General features: G+C 44.8%; 1 protein-coding gene across 1 annotated transcript in view; it reads right to left on the bottom strand.

Moving 5' to 3' along the window:
- OSBPL2 (oxysterol binding protein like 2) overlaps nt 1-21,871 on the bottom strand; it is a 104,441-nt gene extending 82,570 nt beyond the window's left edge. Inside the window, exon 1 of the mRNA XM_073682993.1 lies at nt 21,739-21,871. The gene's annotated coding sequence lies outside the window, so the exon portion shown is untranslated. The remainder of the gene's footprint in view (nt 1-21,738) is intronic.
- Between the last annotated feature and the right edge of the window lie 1,470 nt (nt 21,872-23,341).

Raw genomic sequence — 23,341 nt, forward strand, 5'->3', positions numbered from 1 at the left:
ATAACAAGTCACCGTGTGATTAAAATAACCAGCTACAAGTGTCACACACGGCACTGCCAGCAGCATGGCACAGCCCAATGAGGGAACCACGCCACCAAAATCTGCCCCGGCATAAGTCATCAACAGAGGCTGCAACTGCCGGGGATCAGGAGCCAAAATGTGGCTGAATCACCATGTAAGAAGGGTTAACGCAAAATAATAACAGCTGTGTTGGCAAAACAAGTAGTACAGCCGCCATGTGACCTCCTCATCAAGAGCAGCGCTAAAGTGCTTAGTCAGTGTGGTCATGTGTCAACCTCATGTGACCACCATATCCAATATGGAGTACATCAGATTACTTATCCTGACCCGGAGTTACCTCCTGTAATATACTCCAGAGCTGCACTCACTATTCTGCTGGTGGAGTCACTGTGTACATACATTACATTACTTATCCTGTACTGATCCTGAGTTACATCCTGTATTATACTCCAGAGCTGCACTCACTATTCTGCTGGTGTACTCACTGTGTACATACATTACATTACTTATCCTGTACTGATCCCGAGTTACATCCTGTATTATTCTCCAGAGCTGCACTCACTATTCTGGTGGTGCAGTCACGGTGTACATACATTACATTACTTATCCTGTACTGATCCTGAGTTACCTCCTGTATTATACTCCAGATCTGCACTCACTATTCTGCTGGTGCAGTCACTGTGTACATACATTACATTACTTATCCTGTACTGATCCTGAGTTATATCCTGTATTATACTCCAGAGCTGCACTCACTATTCTGCTGGTGCAGTCACTGTGTACACACATTACTTATCCTTTATTAATCCTGAGTCACATCTTCTATTATATTCCAGAGCTACATTCATAGTTCTGCAGGTATCAGAGCTGAAATCTCTCAGCACACCCTGCTTGTTCAGTTTCTATACAGATCTTCTGCTAAAGATCTGCACTGCGGTATCAAACATCATTGAGCTGTTAAGGGTTTTGCCCAAAAAATGAAGAAAAACTGTTAAAACAGTAAAAGGCACAGGATAATGGAGTGTTGTCTTTACTGACCACCCATCGCTCTCTGTACAACTAGCTGCAGCTATGACATCCCGAGACAGATGTGACCACTACAGTTAATCACTGGCTGGAGCAGGTCACAGCTGAGACTAGTGACTGGCTGCAGCGGTCACATGTCTGTGTCAGGATGTTAATGCTGCAGCAGGAAGCACAGAGATTGGCAGGTGACAAGGAAGTGGCAGTAGGAGAAACTAAAATGGTGTTCAGAGATGAACGTCTCGCCTGCAGCAGCTTCACCAGGACAGTCTGCTTTTGAGACTTTGGATGACTCCATAGTGACCAGATCCTTTGTGCTGAGCACAACCTTTGTGGTGTACACCAGTAACGTGGTTACAGCTGTATAAAAATTTCTATGGCCGTAACCATGTACAGCAGTACAAGCAACACGTGTACACAGCCCCTGCCATGGCCCACAAGGAATCCGGCTGTGTGAGAAGGAACAGCTCCCCTTACTGGGCAGAGATGCACTGCCAGGGCCGGGGGTTACCAGGAGTCACTGACATCTTGCCCGTTCTTCTCTCAAAGTATTGGCGCTGAGGACAGTACAACGTGCCAAAAAACTGTCTCCACTAACTGAAGGCAGCATACTGCATCAGCAGGGTAATGGGCGCTCAGTGTGCAGGGCAGACCTGTGACCGGCATATTCACAGCTGGGTAAGGGGCGCTCAGTGTGCAGGGCAGACCTGTGACTGGCATATTCACAGCTGGGTAAGGGGCGCTCAGTGTGCAGGGCAGACCTGTGACTGGGGTATTCACAGCTGGGTGAGGAGCGCTCAGTGTGCAGGGCAGACCTGTGACTGGGGTATTCACAGCTGGGTGAGGAGCGCTCAGTGTGCAGGTCAGACCTACCACCGGGATATTCAGAGCTTGGTAAGGGGCACTCAGTGTGCAGGGCAGATGTAGCGCCCCGAGGGTTCGGTCGCTACAGGGGTATTGCACCTCAACCAGAGGTGTGATATTCCACTCCCAGGTAAGGATGGAGTGTGGACCAGGGCTCAGCTAGCTGCATACACACACTCACCCCATTTCCGGGGAACAGCTCGACGGTGCTACCATTTATGCAGGCACAACTGACCATGTCCCTGGCTGGAGTGGGGAGGGGGGAGAGAACCCGGTGATGTAGGAGCAGAAGGGGACGGTTTCTGGAGCACAGGAAGGAGCTCATTGGGTGCAGGTCACCTGAGCTCAGACACAGAGAAGCAGAGCAGAGTAAAGGAGAGGGAGCCGACAGGGAGCCGTGGCTCAGCTCCACGAGGCAGGCCTAGAGAGAAGGCCGGGGCCAGAGAGGAGAAGAGAAGAAGGAGAAGAGAAGAAGGAGAAGAGAAGAAGGAGAAGAGAAGAAGGAGAAGAGAAGAAGGAGAAGAGAAGAAGGAGAAGAGAAGAAGGAGAAGAGAAGAAGGAGAAGAGAAGGAGAAGGAAGGAAAGAGGAGAGACAGAGGAGTAGAAAGGCTCCAGAAACAAGAAGGCAGAAGGGACCCTAAGAGAGCGGAACGGACAGCAACCGTTGCAAACCCGCGTTATATCGGGTGAAGGGTCAGGCTGTGGAAGGGTACCGGATTCCCAAGTTGGTGGAGGTAAATCATCCCTCAGCCAAGAACCGGAGGTTGTGATCATTTATTGGTGCGCCCCCCCGCCAATCCTGCTAGGAAGGCACCATATAGGATAGCGGGAAGCGGAGGCCAACTCTTGCCCGACACGGTCCGCGGTGGCTGGACAGAAGTTTGGTCACTGGTGGGGCACGAGAGGCCAGAGAAAGGACAGAAGGGGGTCCTGTGCCATACTCCTGAATTGCCTGGAGGTTGCCGAGCTCCTCACCTGGTGGACGCAGCACGGCTCGGGCAGTCCTTGCTGACAGAAGTGACTTGGATAACAACTGTGAGTAAAAGACCCTGGACTGCATCATTGGACTCTGTGTGATTTCTGCTGCGCCGGCACCACCACCCCCAACATCCACCTACACTGCCCTGAGGCTACACTCTTCCCGTGGGGAGTTATCCTACCCCTGTGCTGCACACCAACACCAGCCTCAGCGGTCTGCCTCGCAGCGGCGGTTATCCCTGACTGCAATCCAATGGTGGCGTAGTCGGACATTCAAAACACTGATAAATAGACTGCCGCCATTTGGTCTGACCACCCTGAGCCACGGGACCGGGTTGCCACTACTACCCCCATCAGCACCGTACACCAGAAGGCCCGGTTCTGGGTACCCCACGGCCCAGGGGGCGAGTCACAGACATGTGACAGGAATATTCACAACTGAGTGAGCAGTGCTCAGTGTGCAGGTCAGACCTACCACCGGGATATTCACAAATGGGTAAGGAGAGCTCAGTGTGCAGGGCAGACCTGTGACTGGGGAATTCACAGCAGGGTTAGGGGTGCTCAGTGTGCAGGGCAGACCTGTGACTGGGGTATTCACAGCAGGGTTAGGGGTGCTCAGTGTGCAGGTCAGACCTGTGACTGGCGTATTCACAGCAGGGTTAGGGGTGCTCAGTGTGCAGGGCAGACCTGTGACTGGGGTATTCACAGCAGGGTTAGGGGTGCTCAGTGTGCAGGGCAGACCTGTGACTGGGGTATTCACAGCAGGGTTAGGGGTGCTCAGTGTGCAGGGCAGACCTGTGACTGGGGTATTCACAGCAGGGTTAGGGGTGCTCAGTGTGTAGGGCAGACCTGTGACTGGGGTATTCATAGCAGGGTTAGGGGTGCTCAGTGTGTAGGGCAGACCTGTGACCAGGATATTCACTTCCTAAATATACTTGCTCCTAAGAAAGTTGAGTGTCTACAAATATGGCCACCATAGGACTCCCAAAGGGGCCCTCACTCAGCTTTCCTAAATTCCTGAATGCTAAATATGTCTGGACATGCAATGGAGTGAAAACAGAGGATGCGTTGTTATACGATCAGACAGAAATGCAATGCAGGAGCCTGAGAAAGCTGGGTGATGACCACTGTGGGGGTAGTAATGGCAACCCTACTACTGATTGTCAAATATCTATTCTAGCTTTCTACACAGTAGAAAGGTTTAACAATATCAGTGAAAGGGATATGTTATAGGAGAAGACCGACCTATTCTATATGGGTTTGGAAAGCTGGGTGACAATCACTGTAGGGGGAAATAATAGTAACCATATTGTTGGCCACTAAACTATTCCAGCAACTTGATCATGAAGAATGGCTAATAATACCAGAGCAAGGGATGTTATTCTGGAGCCTAGAAAAGCTGGGTGACAAATAGTGTAGGTGCAGCAGTTAAAAAGACCACAATGATCGTCACCCAGCTTCCCTGAATGGTGAATCAGGTATAGATGTGTTATATTATTAGACAGATATTCAGTGCAGGGCTGTGGAGTCAGTAAGCCAAACCTCCGACTCCTCAATTTCCACGGCTCCGACTCCCTCATTCATGGCTCGTGTTTAAGTGATAAATTTACTGTAGCACAGAATCATCTCAGCTAAAAGTCTAGAGCCTTAGATCAGGAATAGGACAGACATTTATAGGACATCTCATAACTTTCCCAAATTCTTCTAAAAAAATATATTCCCCACAAACTGCACTTGAACTACTGTACCCAATTTATTATATATTTTAGGAGTCGGAGTTGGTCCATTTTATACCGACACCACCAAAATGGGCTCCGACTTTGACTCCACAGCCCTGATTCTGTGCAGGAACCTCAGAAAGCTGGGTGACAAGTACTGTAGGTGCAGTTATAATTACGGTGACCATTTGATTATGTAAGCTGTAACAGAAGCAATATTAGTGGTCACCCAGTTTTCCGGCATACAGATTTACACAAATAGCACTTTTAAGGGCAAATGTGATTTAAGTCAATGATATTTAATTGTGTAAAAAAAAATAGCGTAAAAACTAATGAACTGTGGAAGTTATCACCGGTTTTTCCTTTAATTTGGAGATGGGGGAATAAGACAATCGTTACATTGCGGGAACATTCCCACTGATTGACTTGCATTATATTCCATATTAATATTCATGGTTCCCCGCAGCTTGTATGACAGGTCAGGTGGTTGAGTAGAGCGCAGCCCGGAGGTAAGCGCGAGCATCGGGCCCTTGTCTCTACATGGCGTTCTATAGAATAACCTAACCTTTATTGGATTGCAGCAGGATATGGATTTGGTTCAGGTTTTATTTCCCTAAGCGTCAATCCGCCTCCACTCACCACAATAATCCTTATTGTAAATGTGACATTAAATATAAAAACAGGAGACATAATTTCAACAGGAGAGGTAAGAGTGCGACACCAGGAGGGATCAGACATAAGAATCGTGAGAAAACATATACCGGATTACACATTCATCTAAGCAATTTCTTAGTATTATGTGTATCTGGGAAAGCTGGGTGACAATCAATATGGCCTCAGCTACAGTTCTCACAGTGGTTGTCACCTAGTTGGACTTCTACCGAAGGGACTGTCACCGGCTCCATTATCACCAAGTAACACAACAGATTTGCCATTCAGGATCCTTGGAAAAGTGATAAACAATCCATGAGAAATGTAACCGCAACTATAATGGCTGTCACCCGGCTCTTCTACACCACACTGCCCCACAAGGGCTGTCACCCGGCTCTCCAGACCACACTGCTCCCCCAAGGCCGTCTCCTGGCTCTCCTAGCATACAATGCTTCCATGAAGGCCGTCTCCTGGCTCTCCTAGCATACAATGCTTCCATGAAGGCCGTCTCCTGGCTCTCCTAGCATACAATGCTTCCATGAAGGCCGTCTCCTGGCTCTCCTAGCATACAATGCTTCCATGAAGGCCGTCTCCTGGCTCTCCTAGCATACAATGCTTCCATGAAGGCCGTCTCCTGGCTCTCCTAGCATACAATGCTTCCATGAAGGCCGTCTCCTGGCTCTCCTAGCATACAATGCTTCCATGAAGGCCGTCTCCTGGCTCTCCTAGCATACAATGCTTCCATGAAGGCCGTCTCCTGGCTCTCCTAGCATACAATGCTTCCATGAAGGCCGTCTCCTGGCTCTCCTAGCATACAATGCTTCCATGAAGGCCGTCTCCTGGCTCTCCTAGCATACAATGCTTCCATGAAGGCTGTCTCCTGGCTCTCCTAGCATACAATGCTTCCATGAAGGCTGTCTCCTGGCTCTCCTAGCATACAATGCTTCTATGAAGGCTGTCTCCTGGCTCTCCTAGCACACAATGCTTCTATGAAGGCTGTCTCCTGGCTCTCCTAGCGTATACTTCTCTCAGGAGGGTTGGCACCTGGCCATTCTAGACCTCACTGCTCCTACAAGAGTTGTCACTCAGTTCTTCTAGACACACTTCATCCACAGAAGTTATCACCCAATATTTCTAGGTTGCATTGCCTCCACTGTGTTGTCAGCTGTTAAAACTAATTAGTAACTTCTTTAGAGAACAGGGAGAAAATATGACTCCATTAAAAATCTAGAAAGCTGGTAGCTGCTGGCACTCAATCATACACTAGCAGTTTCTTGGTCCGATTAGACATGATGCCAAGAAGAACGTGCCACTTTTAATAACATCTCCTGGCAGCTCTTGCACTCACAACACAGAGAACATAATGATTTGCAGGTCACATACACCCTGCTGTCTGAGGATCACATCTAATACATCCCAGGAGTGCTCAACGCTTTTCCAGACTTCTGAACGGCAGTGAAAACCAAACAATCCCACAAGCGCCATTCAGGAGCCTAAGAAAAGCAAGCGGCAACCCCCCGAATAAGCGGTAAAGGTAGATTTATTGGTGGTCACTCAGATTGCTGGTGCTACCTGCAGAGCATATTGGTTGCCATTCTTCTTTCTAAGATTCCTGCCTGGCTACACAATGAAATAGTATCTGGGAATACAGCATTGTTGATTTGTCATTCTGGCATTTGGGAAAGCTGGGTGACACTACTGATGGCATTCGCAAAAACACCTCTTCAGTAATGGCGGCCGTTCTGCCACCCACATTTCCCAGATGAAACTAATAAGCTGCTGATTAGATTAAATAAAGTGCCAATCATCTGCGACCTGGCCGCTGGCGGGAGCAGCGGGCGAGCGCAGGATGGAACCCTCCAATCAATACGCCTCTTACACCACATTAAGTATTAGTACAGACGAAAGTGGAAATTAAATCAGCAGTTATGAAGCCTCCGCCTTGAGGACAAGACGAAGCTCGAGACTTCGTCCAGCCTGCGAAGACTAATGATGTACGGCTAATAGAGCAGACACCACACCGGAGGCAAAATACAAGCACGAAACTCATTAGAATCTTTCTCTTTACATGTAAGGGGATAGACACTAGAGTGTTAGCCCAGCGTCCTGGTGCTTAGGGTATTAAAGAGACACTACACTATAAAAGTATATGAGCTACAGTAAGAAAGCGGAACAAGGCAGTACAAATAAAAATGGTTTTCTTGGTACAATGACAATCGTATGTTACAGTTATGACAAAGGTGACGTAGCAGGCAGTCGTCACCCTCAATGGATGACCAATATATTCAGTGAGTGTTTTGCAGGTGGTAAGTGTCCAGATGACACAAAATGTGCCCTCCTTGGTGGTAAACACACAATTTGAGCCCGAGAATCTATAAAACCAGCAGAATAGTGAGTGTAGCTCTGGAGAATAATACAGGATGTAACTCAGGATCAGTACAGGATAAGTAATGTAATGTATGTACACAGTGACCCCACCAGCAGAATAGTGATCACAGCTCTGGAGTATAATACAGGATGTAACTCAGGATCAGTACAGGATAAGTAATGTAATGTATGTACACAGTGACTGCACCAGCAGAATAGTGAGTGCAGCTCTGGAGTATAGTACAGGATGTAACTCAGGATCAGTACTTGATAATTAATGTATGTATGAAAGTAAAAGTTCTGCATAAAGGACTTTCTTTTCTATTCTAACAAATGAAAACCAAAAAGAACCTAGATGCAGGGCTGTGAAGACGGAGTCGGAGGCTCTTTTGGTGGAGTTGGCATTAGTATAAAATGGACTGACTCCGACAATATATAATAAATTGGGTAGCGTTCAGTGCAGTATGTGCTGTAAATGTTTTCATAAGAATTTGGGAGAGTTATGAAATGTCCTATAAATGTCTGTCCTGTTCCTGATCTAAGGATCTCGGCTTGTAGTTGAGATGAATCTGTGCTGCACTTTATGTACATGCTTAGTTGGAGGTTTGGCTTACGGACTCCACAGCCCTGCCTAGACGGACCCTTCTGCACAAAATAAAGTATCGGATCAATCTTGCATATGAACTCAAACGGACATGTGAACAGCCCCTTACCTTATGGGAATTGCAACTATTTACTAAATATAGAGAGCCGATGGTCTTTTTCTGCCAATCTCAATTCAACTTACACCTGGGAGTACAAGATCTATTGTCGCCATCTTCACATAAGCTCATAAAAATTCAGCTCATCGGTTCTGTAGGAATCAATGCCGTCACCGGGCACAATGCCAGCCATGTACAAGCCTTCATATGCAGTACTCATGGTAGTAAATCAGAGTACTCCAGTCAAAGCAGCACCATACATTAATCTTCATCATTAGTATTGTCAGGTAGAGCTGAAACAAGACTACAACTCTCATTGGGCAGCGAAAGGGAACATTCATAATTTAATTGTAAATCTCAGGGCAACAACCCTTACCGACACCAATACATTGAAAAAATACCATGAGTTGTTTCAGCATAACTAGACCAAGTTAGGATTTCAACCAATGAATATTAAATAAATAAATAACATTCTTTTCACTGTCAGAAAGCAGAAATCTTGCTCTTGTAATGGTAAAGATTGCATGAAAAGGTCCTATTTACTATACTTGCTGTGCTAAAGACGGATGACCCGCTGATGGGACCCTCTGCAATCAATGGGGGCAAACAACAAGTGCTCAATTTCCCTGCAGCACCCCTACAGGAGAGATAAAGCATTACATTGGTGTCATTGAAACCAATAGGCTGTAAGTTTAAACACGTGTTCTCAAGTTCAAAAGTTAACCCCTATCCGCAGCACCATCGCCCCCTAGGAGGTAGAAAAAAAAAGGGCTGAAGAGACCTGATTAAAAGGTCGATCATGCACAATGCTCCTCCATTTATTCTAATGGCAGCGCCAAAAAATAGCCAAGCGCATTATTGGGCAATCTCCGGCAGCATGGAGGCTTTGGGGTCCTGGCTTCAAATCCCACCAACATCTGCAAGTAGTTTGTATGTTCTCCCAGTGTTTGCGTGGGTTTCCTCCTGCACTTCAATACTGATTGTGAGCCCCATCGGAGAAAGCAATGATGATGACTGAAAAGCACTGCGGAATAAATGGCACTATAGAAACTTAAAAAATATATAAATATCTAAAAATAATAAGTAAAAATTAATAATCCATCAGAATGAATGGAGCGGCAGTTCGCATGAGTGACCTCTGCTCCGGTCAGCCAGGTCTCTTCAGAGCCTCGGTTATTGGTATCACTGGGGTCCACAGCTGTTGGACCCGCAGCAATCAGAAAGTTATCCCCTGTCCTATGGATAGGGGATAACTTTAAAACTTAAGAACACCCCTAAAATACATGGAAATACCAGGTTGCTAAGAGGAAAACCATCTTATCTCAAACTAAAAGATGAAGGTATTAAACAGAGGACTCTCCGCTTAGGCTATGTGCCCACGATGCAGAAATGAAGCAGAAAATTTCTGCATCTCCCTGGCAGAAAAAACGCATGCAGATTGTGCATGCGTTTTTCCTGCAGAATACATGCGGATTCACATGCATTTCCGCATGCAGATTGACAAGCGCTTTCCAGGCGATAGCATCACTTGGAAAGTGCTTGACAACTAGGTCACACTGTATAAATCCATGCAAACAGCATGGATTTATACAGTGTGAACAGTAAAAATGAAAACAAATAAAGCTATACTCACCCCCGATGCCCCGGCGTGGCTGCAGCGCTTGTTCCTGTCTGGTTCCTGGCTGCCGGCATATTGCGAGACAGAGCGGTGAAGGGCCTGCGGTCACATGACTGTGACATCACCGAAGGTCCTTCAGCGCTGCCGGCAAGTAGAGAGAAGCCGCCGGACAGGTGAATATAAACTTTATTTGTTATTTTATTCTTTTTTTACAGGTACAATGGTACCCAGGTCTGGATGAGAGTCTCCTCTCCTCCAGAACTGGGTACCATCCGCGCATTGAAACGCATATTATCCGCGTGTACAAATGTACAGACACGGATTCTATGCGTCTTAATGCAAGTCAATGGCGGCGATTACACTGCGCTTCCGCAAAATTAATGAACATGCTGCGGATTTATGAGCTCTGCAGAAATGCTGCAGAAAAATCCGCAGCATGTGCATTGACATTGTGGAATGCCATTGGGGACCATGGGGTGCGAATTACCATGCGTTTTTGATGCGTTTTCGCTGCGGAAACGCATGAAAAACGCATTGTGGGCACACAGCCTTAAGAACTAATTCAGACTTCAGTATTTTCAAAATATGAGAAAAACTGACTAATTCTTCTGGTCCGAATGTCATCAGTTTTTCATGGACTGCACTTGGATTTTTATCAGACTCATAGACTTACATTACTGATTTTAATCTGACACTCAGCTCAAAATCGGACATGTTCCGATGTTTTCCATGGACCACTCAGTCAAAGAGAAAAAAAAACCACAGATCAATTTTCTTGTCCAAATGCCGACGTGTGAATGAGCGCCAAGTCCTCATTCAGACGACAGCTTTTCTGGCACAAGTGCTTGCCACGGATAGCCCTCGTATTTATAAGTATCTATAATATAACCGGGGATGAGTAACTCTGTCTGAAGCCTTTATAGACTGAGCAAGCGTGACGCGCAGTCTGGCTCCAGACAGAAGCAGGCATCCAGCAGTTACAGGTAAGAGGAGTGTGTATGGCGCCGGAGATAACGGTATGCGTAGGCACTGAACGCATACAGCTCCGGCGCCGCAGCGCTAGAGCACAGGGAAGAAAGGGGAGTATAAGTGTTTATTTTTTTGTATGTGTTTACAGCGTGAAAGGGATGAGGGGTACCACGCATACCAGGATTGGGGATGAGGGAGCCACGCATATCAGGATTGGGGGTGAGGGGTGCCATGCATACCAGGATTGGGGGTGAGGGGTGCCATGCATACCAGGATCGGGGGTGAGGGGTGCCATGCATACCAGGATAGGATGGTGGAGACAGGGTGGGGCAGCACATACCAGCATGGGAGACCATATACCAATAAAAATGCTTGCCACCCGGGCGTAGAACAGGTTCAATAGCTACTAAATTTATAATAGTATTTGGGGCTGTAAACAGCCAAGTATGGGACATGTAAACATTTTTTTCCTAGGACCAAGTGGTCTGCACAAACACCACGGAGACATGTCCGATATGGATCCGAGTGTTGGATCTAACACGTCATGTAGGTCTATAATTCCATAGGGAAAAAAAAAAAACGATCAGACCTCGGATGTCCATTTTTCACAGACTGTTAGATAGGAGAAGATGGAGAAACCTCCATAAGGTTTTTTTTTTTTCTTCATATCTGGGAAAAAGTGGTGAAACTCAAACCAAAACGGATTGTAACAACTGACACTGACCAAACTCTGATAAAACAGTTTATTTTTGCTTACAATAAAAACCACCAACATCTGAATGAGGCCCAACTGAGAACGCCATAATAGCCCATTACTATACAAGATAAATAATGGTCTTAAATGAACTGCAATGAGCAGAGAGATGAACGTGACTCAAGTCTCCTGGGAAAAGTCTGAGGCAAACAAAGGACTTGTCAACATAACGCTTGTACTTGTTCTGTACTTGTACTGCTCTCCTTGGCTGCCATAAGGAGGTGTGCAAACAAGGGCACAGACCAACAGTAACGAGACCCCAGGCTCAGGACGCCAAGAACTGACAAGCCCCAATATACAGAGGTCAACGTCATACAAAACTACACTTGTGTGCCGAATTATTAGGCAAGTTGTATTTTAGAGGATTATTTTTATTATTGATGAACAACTATGTTCTCAATCAACCGAAAAGACTCATAAATATCCAAGCTTAATATTTTGGAAGTTGGAGTGGGTTTTTTTTTAGATTTGACTATCTTAGGAGGATATCTGTTTGTGCAGGTAACTATTACTGTGCAGAATTATTAGGCAACTTAATAAAAACTAAATATAATCCCATCTCACTTGTTTATTTTCACCAGGTAAACCAATATCAGTGCACAAAATTTAGAAATAAACATTTCTGACATGCAAAAACAAAAACCAAAAAAATTAGTGATCAGTGTACCCACCTTTCTTTATGATGACACTCAACAGCCTTCCATCCGTAGATTCTGTCAGTTGCTTGATCTGTTTTCGATCAACATTGCGTGCAGCAGCCACCACAGCCTCCCAGACACCGTTCCGAGAGGTGTACTGTTTTCCCTCCCTGTAGATCTCACATTTTATGATGGACCACAGGTTCTCTATGGGGTTCAGATCAGGTGAACAAGGGGGCCATGTCATTATTTTTTCTTCTTTTAGACCTTTACTGGCCAGCCACGCTGTGGAGTAGTTGGGTGCATGTGAGGGAGCATTGTCCTGCATGAAAATCATGTTTTTCTTGAACGATACCGACTTCTTCCTGTACAACTGCTTGAAGAAGTTGTCTTCCAGAAACTGGCAGTAGGTCTGGGAGTTGAGCTTCACTCCATCCTCAACCCGAAAAGGTCCCACAAGGTTACCTGATGATACCAGCCCATACCAGTACCCCACCTCCACCTTGCTGGCGTCTGAGTCAGAGTGGAGCTCTCTGTCCTTTATTGATCCAGCCTCTGGCCCATCCATCTGGCCCATCAAGAGTCACTCTCATTTCATCAGTCCATAAAACCCTTGAAAGATGAGTCTTAAGATATTTCTTGGCCCATTCTTGACGTTTTATCTTATGTTTCTTGTTCAATGGTGGTCGTTTTTCAGCCTTCCTTACCTTGGCCATGTCCCTGAGTATTGCACACCTTGTGCTTTTTGATACTCCAGTAACGTTGCAGATCTGAAATATGGCAAAACTGGTGGCGAATGGCATCTTGGCAGATTCACGCTTGATTTTCCTCAAATCATGGGCAGTTATTTTGCGCCTTTTTTGGCCAACACGCTTCTTGCGACCCTGTTGACTATTTGCCATGAAACGCTTGACTGTTCGGTGATCACGCTTCAAAAGTTTGGAAATTTGAAGACTGCTGCATCCCTCTGCAAGACATCTCACAATTTTGGACTTTTCAGAGCCTGTCAAATCTCTCTTCTGACCCATTTTGCCAAAGGAAAGGAAGTTGCCTAATAATTAAGCACACCTTATATAGAGTGTTGATGTCATTAGTCAACACCCCTCCTCATTACAGAGATGCACATCACCAGATTTACTTAATTGGTAGTTGGCTCTCAAGCCTATGCAGCTTGGAGTAGGACAACATATATAAAAAGTATCATGTGATCAAAATACTCATTTGCCTAATAATTAGGCACACAGTGTAGACAAGGAGACCTTCTGTATCTTTCTAATATACTCTGTATTGCTATTCATCATAACTCAAGATCTCTGCTTGCTGACAGTGAATATAAACAATTTGAACAACCAGAGGTCTGTCCTGTTTATTTCCAAGTGACATGGGTATATTACATGAAAGACCTGTTGTACGTGCCAGGGAAAAAAAAAAACACATGCCCTTAGGCTACAATAATTAACCTCAAGTAGAAATCTTGAAAATTATGAGTAATTCAAAGGAAGGATATTAATAAATTTAAGGGGTAAGAAGTGACAACCAGTGTATCCATTTTTTCCCTTTAGAAAACATTGAAGTTGCGTCATAGTACTGGTAATTTTGCAGTTTTACATGAATTTGTTGGAGCCTCAGACATACAGTGAGTACGGAAAATATTCAGACCCCTTTACATTTTTCACTCTTTGTTTCATTGAAGCTATTTGGTAAATTCTAAAAAGTTCAATTTTTTTCTCATTAAAGTACACTCTGCACCCCATCTTAACTGAAACCCCCCCCCAGAAAATAACAAAGGAGTGGCTTCAGAACAACTGTGTGACCATTCTTGACTGGCCCAGCCAGAGCCCTGACCTAAACCCAATTGAGCATCTCTGGAGAGACCTGAAAATGGCTGTCCACCAACGTTCACCATCCAACCTGACGGAACTGGAGAGGAAGAATGGCAGAGGATCCCCAATCCAGGTGTGAAAAACTTGTTGCATCATTCCCAAGAAGACTCATGGCTGTACTAGCTCAAAAGGGTGCTTCTACTCAATACTGAGCAAAGGGTCTGAATACTTATGACCATGTGATATTTCAGTTTTTCTTTTTTTAATAAATTTGCAAAAATTTCTACATTTGTTTTTTTTTCAGTCAAGATGGGGTGCAGAGTGTACTTTAATGAGAAAAAAATGAACTTTTCAGAATTTACCAAATGGCTGCAATGAAACAAAGAGTGAAAAATTTAAAGGGGTCTGAATACTTTCCGTCCCCACTGTAGCTGTGAACGCTTTCTGCGACAGACTGGTTAGCTATACAGAGGCGTGAGGCACCAATACATGAAGAACAGATTGATGACAAAGCAGAAAATAAGGGTTACAGCCACAAATCCATACACAGAAGTGTCAATGGGAATAAAATCCAATTACCAGCTGTAAGAGCTGCGCTCACTATTCTGCTGGTAGAGTCAATACTTATGGATCTCAAGTTACAGCATCCTGTATTATGCTCAAGAGCTGCACTCACAATTCTGCTGGAAGAATTACTGTGTACATACATTACTTATCCTGTACTGATCCGGAGTTACACCCTGAATTATACTCCAGAGCTGCACTCACTATTCTGCTGGTGGAGTAACTGTGTACATACATTACATTACTTATCCTGTACTGATCCTGAGTTATATCCTGTATTATACTCCAGAGCTGCACTCACTATTTTGCTGGTGCAGTCACTGTGTACATACATTACATTACTTATCCTGTACTGATCCTGAGTTACATCCTGCATTATACTCAAGAGCTGTACTCACTATTCTGCTGGTGCAGTCACTGTGTACATACATTACATTACTTATCCTGTACTGATCCTGAGTTACATCCTGTATTATACTCCAGAGCTGCACTCACTATTCTGCTGGTGCAGTCACTGTGTACATACATTACATTACTTATCCTGTACTGATCCTGAGTTACATCCTGTATTATACTCCAGAGCTGCACTCACTATTCTGGTGCATTCACTGTGTACATACATTACATTACTTATCCTGTACTGATCCTGAGTTACATCCTGTATTATACTCCAGAGCTACACTCACTATTCTGCTGGTGGAGTCACTGTGTACATACATTACATTACTTATCCTGTACTGATCCTGAGTTACATCCTGTATTATACTCCAGAGCTGCACTCACTATTCTGGTGCATTCACTGTGTACATACATTACATTACTTATCCTGTACTGATCCTGAGTTACATCCTGTATTATACTCCAGAGCTACACTCACTATTCTGCTGGTGGAGTCACTGTGTACATACATTACATTACTTATCCTGTGCTGATCCTGAGTTACATCTTGTATTATACTCCAGAGCTGCACTCACTATTCTGCTGGTGCAGTCACTGTGTACATACATTACATTACTGATCCTGTACTTATCCTGAGTTACATCCTGTATTATACTCTAGAGCTGCACTCACTATTCTGCTGATGCAGTCACTCTGTACATACATTACATTACTTATCCTGTGCTGATCCTGAGTTACATCCTGTATTATACTCCAGAGCTGCACTCACTATTCTGCTGGTGGAGTCACTGTGTACATACATTACATTACTTATCCTGTACTGATCCTGAGTTACATCCTGCATTATACTCCAGAGCTACACTCACTATTCTGGTGCATTCACTGTGTACATACATTACATTACTTATCCTGTGCTGATCCTGAGTTACATCCTGTATTATACTCCAGAGCTACACTCACTATTCTGCTGGTGGAGTCACTGTGTACATACATTACATTACTTATCCTGTACTGATCCTGAGTTACATCCTGTATTATACTCCAGAGCTGCACTCACTATTCTGGTGCATTCACTGCGTACATACATTACATTACTTATCCTGTACTGATCCTGAGTTACATCCTGTATTATACTCCAGAGCTACACTCACTATTCTGCTGGTGGAGTCAGTGTGTACATACATTACATTACTTATCCTGTACTGATCCTGAGTTACATCCTGTATTATACTCCAGAGCTGCACTCACTATTCTGGTGCATTCACTGTGTACATACATTACATTACTTATCCTGTGCTGATCCTGAGTTACATCCTGTATTATACTCCAGAGCTGCACTCACTATTCTGCTGGTAGAGTCACTGTGTACATACATTACATTACTTATCCTGTGCTGATCCTGAGTTACATCCTGTATTATACTCCAGAGCTGCACTCACTATTCTGATGGTGGAGTCACTGTGTACATACATTACATTACTTATCCTGTACTGATCCTGAGTTACATCCTGTATTATTCTCCAGAGCTGCACTCACTATTCTGGTGGTGCAGTCACTGTGTACATACATTACATTACTTATCCTGTGCTGATCCTGAGTTACATCCTGTATTATACTCCAGAGCTACACTCACTATTCTGCTGGTGGAGTCACTGTGTACATACATTACATTACTTATCCTGTACTGATCCTGAGTTACATCCTGTATTATACACCAGAGCTGCACTCACTATTCTGCTGGTGGGGTCACTATGTACATACATTACATTACTTATCCTGTACTGATCCTGAGTTGCATCCTGAATTATACACCAGAGCTACACTCACTATTCTGCTGGTGGAGTCACTGTGTACATACATTACATTACTTATCCTGTGCTGATCCTGAGTTACATCCTGTATTGGTCTATGATCACAGGGAGGTTTTTTTATCTTCATTCAGAAGAATGAACATATGCATTTTTATGAGGATGTATGCACACTGAGGTCCCAATTCATTAACACTGGCATATTGTTAGCAAGTCACACTGCTGTATAACACAGTGAGTGACTGATGTTTTACCGGATAGCACTCGGCCCAATGTTATACTATGGGATATTTTTTCTCATGACGATTCGACATGAGAAAACAATCGGGAGCATGGTGTGAGTGGCTCTGAAAATCAGACTTGTAGGAGTCCACGTGGTCCATGATTGCGTGTGAAAAATCGGACTGCACTTGGGTGTTATCGGATGCAGTCCGACATCTGCGGAGAGAGAACGGAGGAGATGGAGAAATTGACTTCTGTCTTCTCCGCACCTGTGTTGCGACTCTCTGATGTGAGACAATGGGATCACACTCTGACAGAGCTTGATCGGAGTGTCATTAGCATAATCGGCCCGATTCTCCCGCATGTGAGCAAGCCCTTAATAAAGAGGCATTCAGGAATAAGATGAGCTGAATTTATTAAGACACATCTTATCAGTGGCGTGAGCATCCGTGCACCTCGCCATATATACTGGTGTAACATTTCTGAAGTAAGAAACCCCTCTACTAGTCATTTGACAGGCGCCCCACCCCGGCTCCTCCCCAGCTCTGCCTGAAACTGCCATAAAAACACCAAAAGTTGCAAAACCCCTGCAACTTATCAAATAGTTTTATGCCAGATTTCGGTTATAAACACTTTGATGGATCGGGGACGGAGTTTTTTGCAGAGTTTTTGGAGTAGAAACTGATTGGCGACATCAAGCTTATGAGGAATATTTGGCGTTTCCATTCAGTTTCTGCTCTAAAAACTTCTCAAACAGTGTGCACAAACCATAAAACCACTCGCTGTTCACATTTTCAGTCTTTTGAGCATCTTTTAAAGCAGTTAAATGAAGTGATCTGACCATTCTTCTGGCGTCCTCCTCGCTGAAGACGTTCTGTACAGTATAATAGATGTCAATTGGAAGGCTCAGAAGATGCCCAGAAAACACTCGGGCATCTGGTGGAGCGTTTTGCTTGAAAAGCTGCTTGCGGTTACTGAATTGTTGAATGATGTTTAAAAAAAAAAAAAAAAAAAATTACTGGAAAACACAAGTAAAAATATGTCCTGAAAATGCTCTTATAGAAAAAAAAAAGACAACAGATGGCCAAAAACATTGAAAAAACGCTCAGAAAGACACCTAAAACGCTAAAGAGGACTCTTCAGGGAAAAAAAAAAAGAACAAAACGCTGGCGTTAGATGATGCGTCTCCCTTTTGAAAAACTCTGTGGGTTCACGAGCCTAAAAAGACGCTGTGCACATACCCTTAGGATCGCTTTTTTTGCCTGAACAGTTTCCAGAAGTTTTGAAAAGTTTTCTTTTCTTGAAGCCTTTGGTTTGACAACGCCTAATTACATTCCTTTTTTACCCAGCACTATGTAAGTGGAGTGATGAATGGTAGATGCAATATACACTGGGCACAACAATCAGATCCCAGGGCCGGGCCCATATATTCTCTAAATAATATCACTACAGGATTTATAAGCATGGTCATCAATGCCCGGGTCCCTTCCACTACAGCAGTATCTAGCGTATTACCGGGCAGCTCTGCGATCCTTCCAATACTGAACTGTAAACTTCTCCAGAAATTAGAGTAAATCAAGAAAACGTCTCGGAAGAAGCATCATAAGACGATCAAATGATGGACTATAGACCAGGGTAACATGCCCAAATGTTAGTGCCGGCCCTGTACAGACAGCACAGGGCAGCTCAGCCCTGGGGAACCTACAAGGATATAGCATGGAACTGCTCAACAAGCAATTACTTAAGATAATCATATTACACTCCACAGGCTGAATATTGACGCAAAATAAGTTCCGAAAGTTTCCATTATATTTTATCTTCAAGATTTCTGCTTGCTGTCAGTGCATATTCAGTCCCCTTGTTCTGATCCCACTCTGGATCCCTTACATGCCAGACAAATCAGTGCCCAATGCTGCGCTTTTCCTATTCAGAGGCTTCAAATTATATCCAGTCTATATAATCCGTTTAGCCATGTACATCGGCAGGAGAAACCTCTGAAAGATCTCGCAACAATGTATCAGTGGCAGTCAAATGGTATCAACATATCAATACAGTATATATAAAACTGCTGAGACCCTGACTCTTACCTATGATCCTGTGACCCCAACTGATTTTATTTATCTTATATAGCGCTATTAATTCCACAGCACTTTACATCATCATCATCATTGTCCCCATTGGGGATCACAATCTAGATTCCCTATCAGTCTTTGAAGTGTTAGAGAAAACCGGATAACCTGGAAGAAACCCACACAAACACGGGGAGAGCATACAAACTCCTTGCAGATGTTATCCTTGGAGGGATTCGAACCCAGGACCCCAGCACTATAAAGCTACAGTGCTAACCACTGAGCCACCGTGCTGCCCAGATCTAGACATTGTGCAGATTGTGGGGTCATGATTTCCCTGTCCCCATCATTCTTGTGATTTTGGGGTCCGAGCTGTCAAATATGCAATGATCAGTGATCGATGTCTATCCTAGTCAACATGTTGGAGGGACCCTCAGCAAGCAGAGATCTTGAAAGTGATAAGGAATTAAAACACAAAGTATATTAGAGAGCAGCAGAACTTTTCTTTATACACCGATTGAGCGCCTTTAAATCTGATCACTGCGTCCACAGAAGGGTCGCCCTGGAGTAAGACAGCACGTATGACACAGACATGAGCGTGTCACAATCAGCGGACATCGGTGACTACACCTTCTCCAGATCCTGTCATGTTATCTCTGCTGTGCTTGCATGAGAAAAACAAGCACAGGTCACGTGGCCACAATAGTCAGCGACAGATCTGCTGGAACAGCTCAGTGAGATGATAACTAAGAGCCCAGTCAAGCACGCTAGTCACTATCGGACGCTGATCGATATAAGAGGGTGTCCAAAAAGTCATGGCCGGGGACCGCAGACAGATTAGCTCCACAGTCTCGGAGTCTGAAATCTACCGTATAATTAGAGCAATAATCCCTCCACATTGAAATGATAGGAAACCTGATCTCTGATTTTCGCCCATGCTTTACACTGCAGCTCTTCCTGTACAGATTTCCACCACAAGCTCAGCAGGATGTCCGTTCACACAACATAAAAATTAAAGGGCAAAAAGACTAAACTGTCGCTACACAGATACAGAGTAGACTATACATAGCAGTCACGTGACAAGAGTGCGCAGCGCCCCCCGGTGTAAGTACATAGCGCACTACTGGGAAGGTTGTCAATTACACCATATGCTAAATGTGCAGCTACTGAAAGTGTTAAAACAATACATGAGCTTAGAAAACATGGCAGCTCTCTTGCTAAAATAACACCACCTGTGTCCATGGCTGTGCCTGGTATTGCAACACACACATTCACTTGAATATTAAAATACCAGACACAGTCATTGGATCAGAGCAGTCATGTGATTCCAGTCCTGAACAACTCCATCACACGGAACCACCGTATCTTGGAACTTTCTAGATAACAATAATCTTTATTTTTATATAGCCCCAACATATTCCGCAGCGATTTACCAACTACAACTCTCATCACGGCCTGACTGCTATAAATATTGCTACTCTGTGACACAGTATGGACTAATAGTCACAACCTGTGGTCAAACAACCACTCTCAGCATCCCATCAGCTGCCACCTGTGCCTCTTCGCAGGGAGTAGTAGTTTAAGAGATGCAAGTTGGCAACTGCTGCGTTATAATATACAGGTATATGTGCACAGACACTGCAATATACAGACACTATATACACACACATGCTATAATATATAGGTATATATGGGGAGACTATATATACACACATTTTATATATATATATATATATATATATATATATATATATATATACACACACACATACACAGACGTTATAATATACAGGTATATATGGACAGACGCTATATATACACACACATATATACACTCAGACACTACAATACACACATATATACGCACTGACACTAATATATATACATATACATACATATATATATATATATATATATATATATATATATATATATATATATATATATATATATATATATATATATATACACACACACACACACATACATATATATACACACACTCAGACACTACAATATACAGGTATATACACACTGACACTATATATATGTATAGCCCGCTATTAGATACACACAGACAGGGGAAAAAGTGTCCCCATTTATCATTATGGGTAACTCTGCCTGAGCTTTTACATAGGACTGCAGGAAAATAAGGATTGCAACAATCCCTCAGCTGTGAGTAGAATCAGGCCTCTATAGGTTTGTATTCACTGACAGCAATCAGGAATGATGCAGAAGATGGGAGGAAGTTACAGAACTCCTCCTGAGACGGGATGAGGACTGACTTGACAGCCCCTTTAATTGGAAATATAAGAATACCCCATTAAAGCGAGCAGTCCAGCTCTGCTACATGTGTGAGCAATGCCATACACAGCCTATGTGACACATCACACTCACTGAGATGCTGCACATACAATGCACCGAGCATGTGACTATGACCACAACAGGTCGGTGCAGGGGTCGCAGCCTCCCCGGTAGACCACCCCCACCCCTCGGTGATTTCCCGGCATGCCCCGCTGAGGCCCCTCTCCCTCAGGCCTGTGTTATTTACCTGCTGCTGCTCAGGACTCAGCTTCTCTCCACTGACACCCAGGCGGAAGTGTCTAGCAGGCCCAGCAGCCCGACACCCACCAATCACCGCCCAGGTTCGGAAGACAGGCAACTGTGGCGTCCAATAGAGAAGCAGCCTGAGGCCGGAGGGGCGGGACGTGCAGGCAGCGGCTGGGGGAGCATGTGAGCTGATGTCAGGGCTGGAGCCAGCGCTCAGAAGCTGTACATGGATTATTACATAGAGGGTCACAGTGATGTAACCGCGGGGGAGCAGCCAGCAAGTGCAAACCCCAGAATCAGCAGCATAGGAGTCATATACACTAATAAGGAGACCGTATTCCTGTGGGGCTGTGCTTCTGTCCTATCCTGGGAAAGCTGGGTGGAAACCAATATGGCTGCCTCTGCAGGAATTATTCATTTGCAGCATAATTTGCATGCAGCATTGTGTCGCAGAGTTTCACGCCAATTTTACCTTTTGTGCTGCAAATGGCGAAATCCACAATGAATCTGTGGAAAAATGTTTTGCTACATCAATATCTGCTCGTTTTGTTCATGGCCGATTTTCTGCGCCAAATCTACATGGAAAATCAGATTGAAGTGAATAGGAGCGAAGCTGCAGTACCCAGAGTGACCACTGAAGGATAGCGTACTGAACAGCAACATTATATTCATGAATGACAACCACTATGGTAGCCAGGGACCCCAGGCCCTGGCACCTCATGGAGGAAAAGACCCCAGGCCCTGGTGAATTCGGGGAGGAAAGACCCCAGGCCCTGGCGCCTCGGCGGTAAAGACCCCAGGCCCTGGCACCTCAGGGGGGGAAAGACCCTAGGCCCTGGCGAATCAGGGGAGGAAAGACCCCAGGCCCTGGAGCCTTAGGGGGGAGGGGGAGACCCCAGGCCCTGGCACATCAGGGGGAAAAAGACCCCAGGCCCTGGCGCCTCAGTGGGGAAAAGACCCTGATGCCACATAAGAAAGTACCATGTTATAGTGGCACTGACAGATGGTCTAAAGCAGGGGTGCACAATCTTTTTTGTTCCTGGGGCCACATTGTCAGATTGAACCATCCCCATGGGCCACAATATTATCAAGGTATTAACTTCGGAGACATTTTTTGCATATTGAAAGCACGTGCCATAAATAGCTAATAGGTGCTGGTTCCGATTATAGGGCTCCCACCTATCAGGAAGGTAGAGGTGCCCATCTCATGGATCTGTGCAGTCCAGAGAGGATGAGTCCATGCATTCAGCTCTCTACACTGCAGTATATGCCAAACGCTGACAGTCGAGGGTTTATGTTCTCCGAAAACTACAATGAATATAGCAGTACTTGTGTATGGTCACTTCTTCTCCTCATCTAGTCCTATATGTGCTATAGGAGTCAGGACTCGCCCATTCTGCCAAAATATGGCTGGTCCAGAAATGACCACACAGCACCCCATTCATAATAACCTGTCCCTATGCTACGCTGCTCTGGTCGTCTCCATGACATGGGAAATACATGTGACCAGACATATGCAGATGGTTGAGGGCCGCACAGGAGGGTATCGGGGGCTGTATGTGGCCCCCGAACTGAAGGTTGTGCACCAATGGTCTAAAGGCACC

The sequence above is a fragment of the Phyllobates terribilis genome, unplaced genomic scaffold (assembly GCF_046119375.1).
Source record: "Phyllobates terribilis strain yellow unplaced genomic scaffold, ASM4611937v1 Scaffold_5__5_contigs__length_657084704, whole genome shotgun sequence".
NCBI lineage: Eukaryota > Metazoa > Chordata > Amphibia > Anura > Dendrobatidae > Phyllobates > Phyllobates terribilis.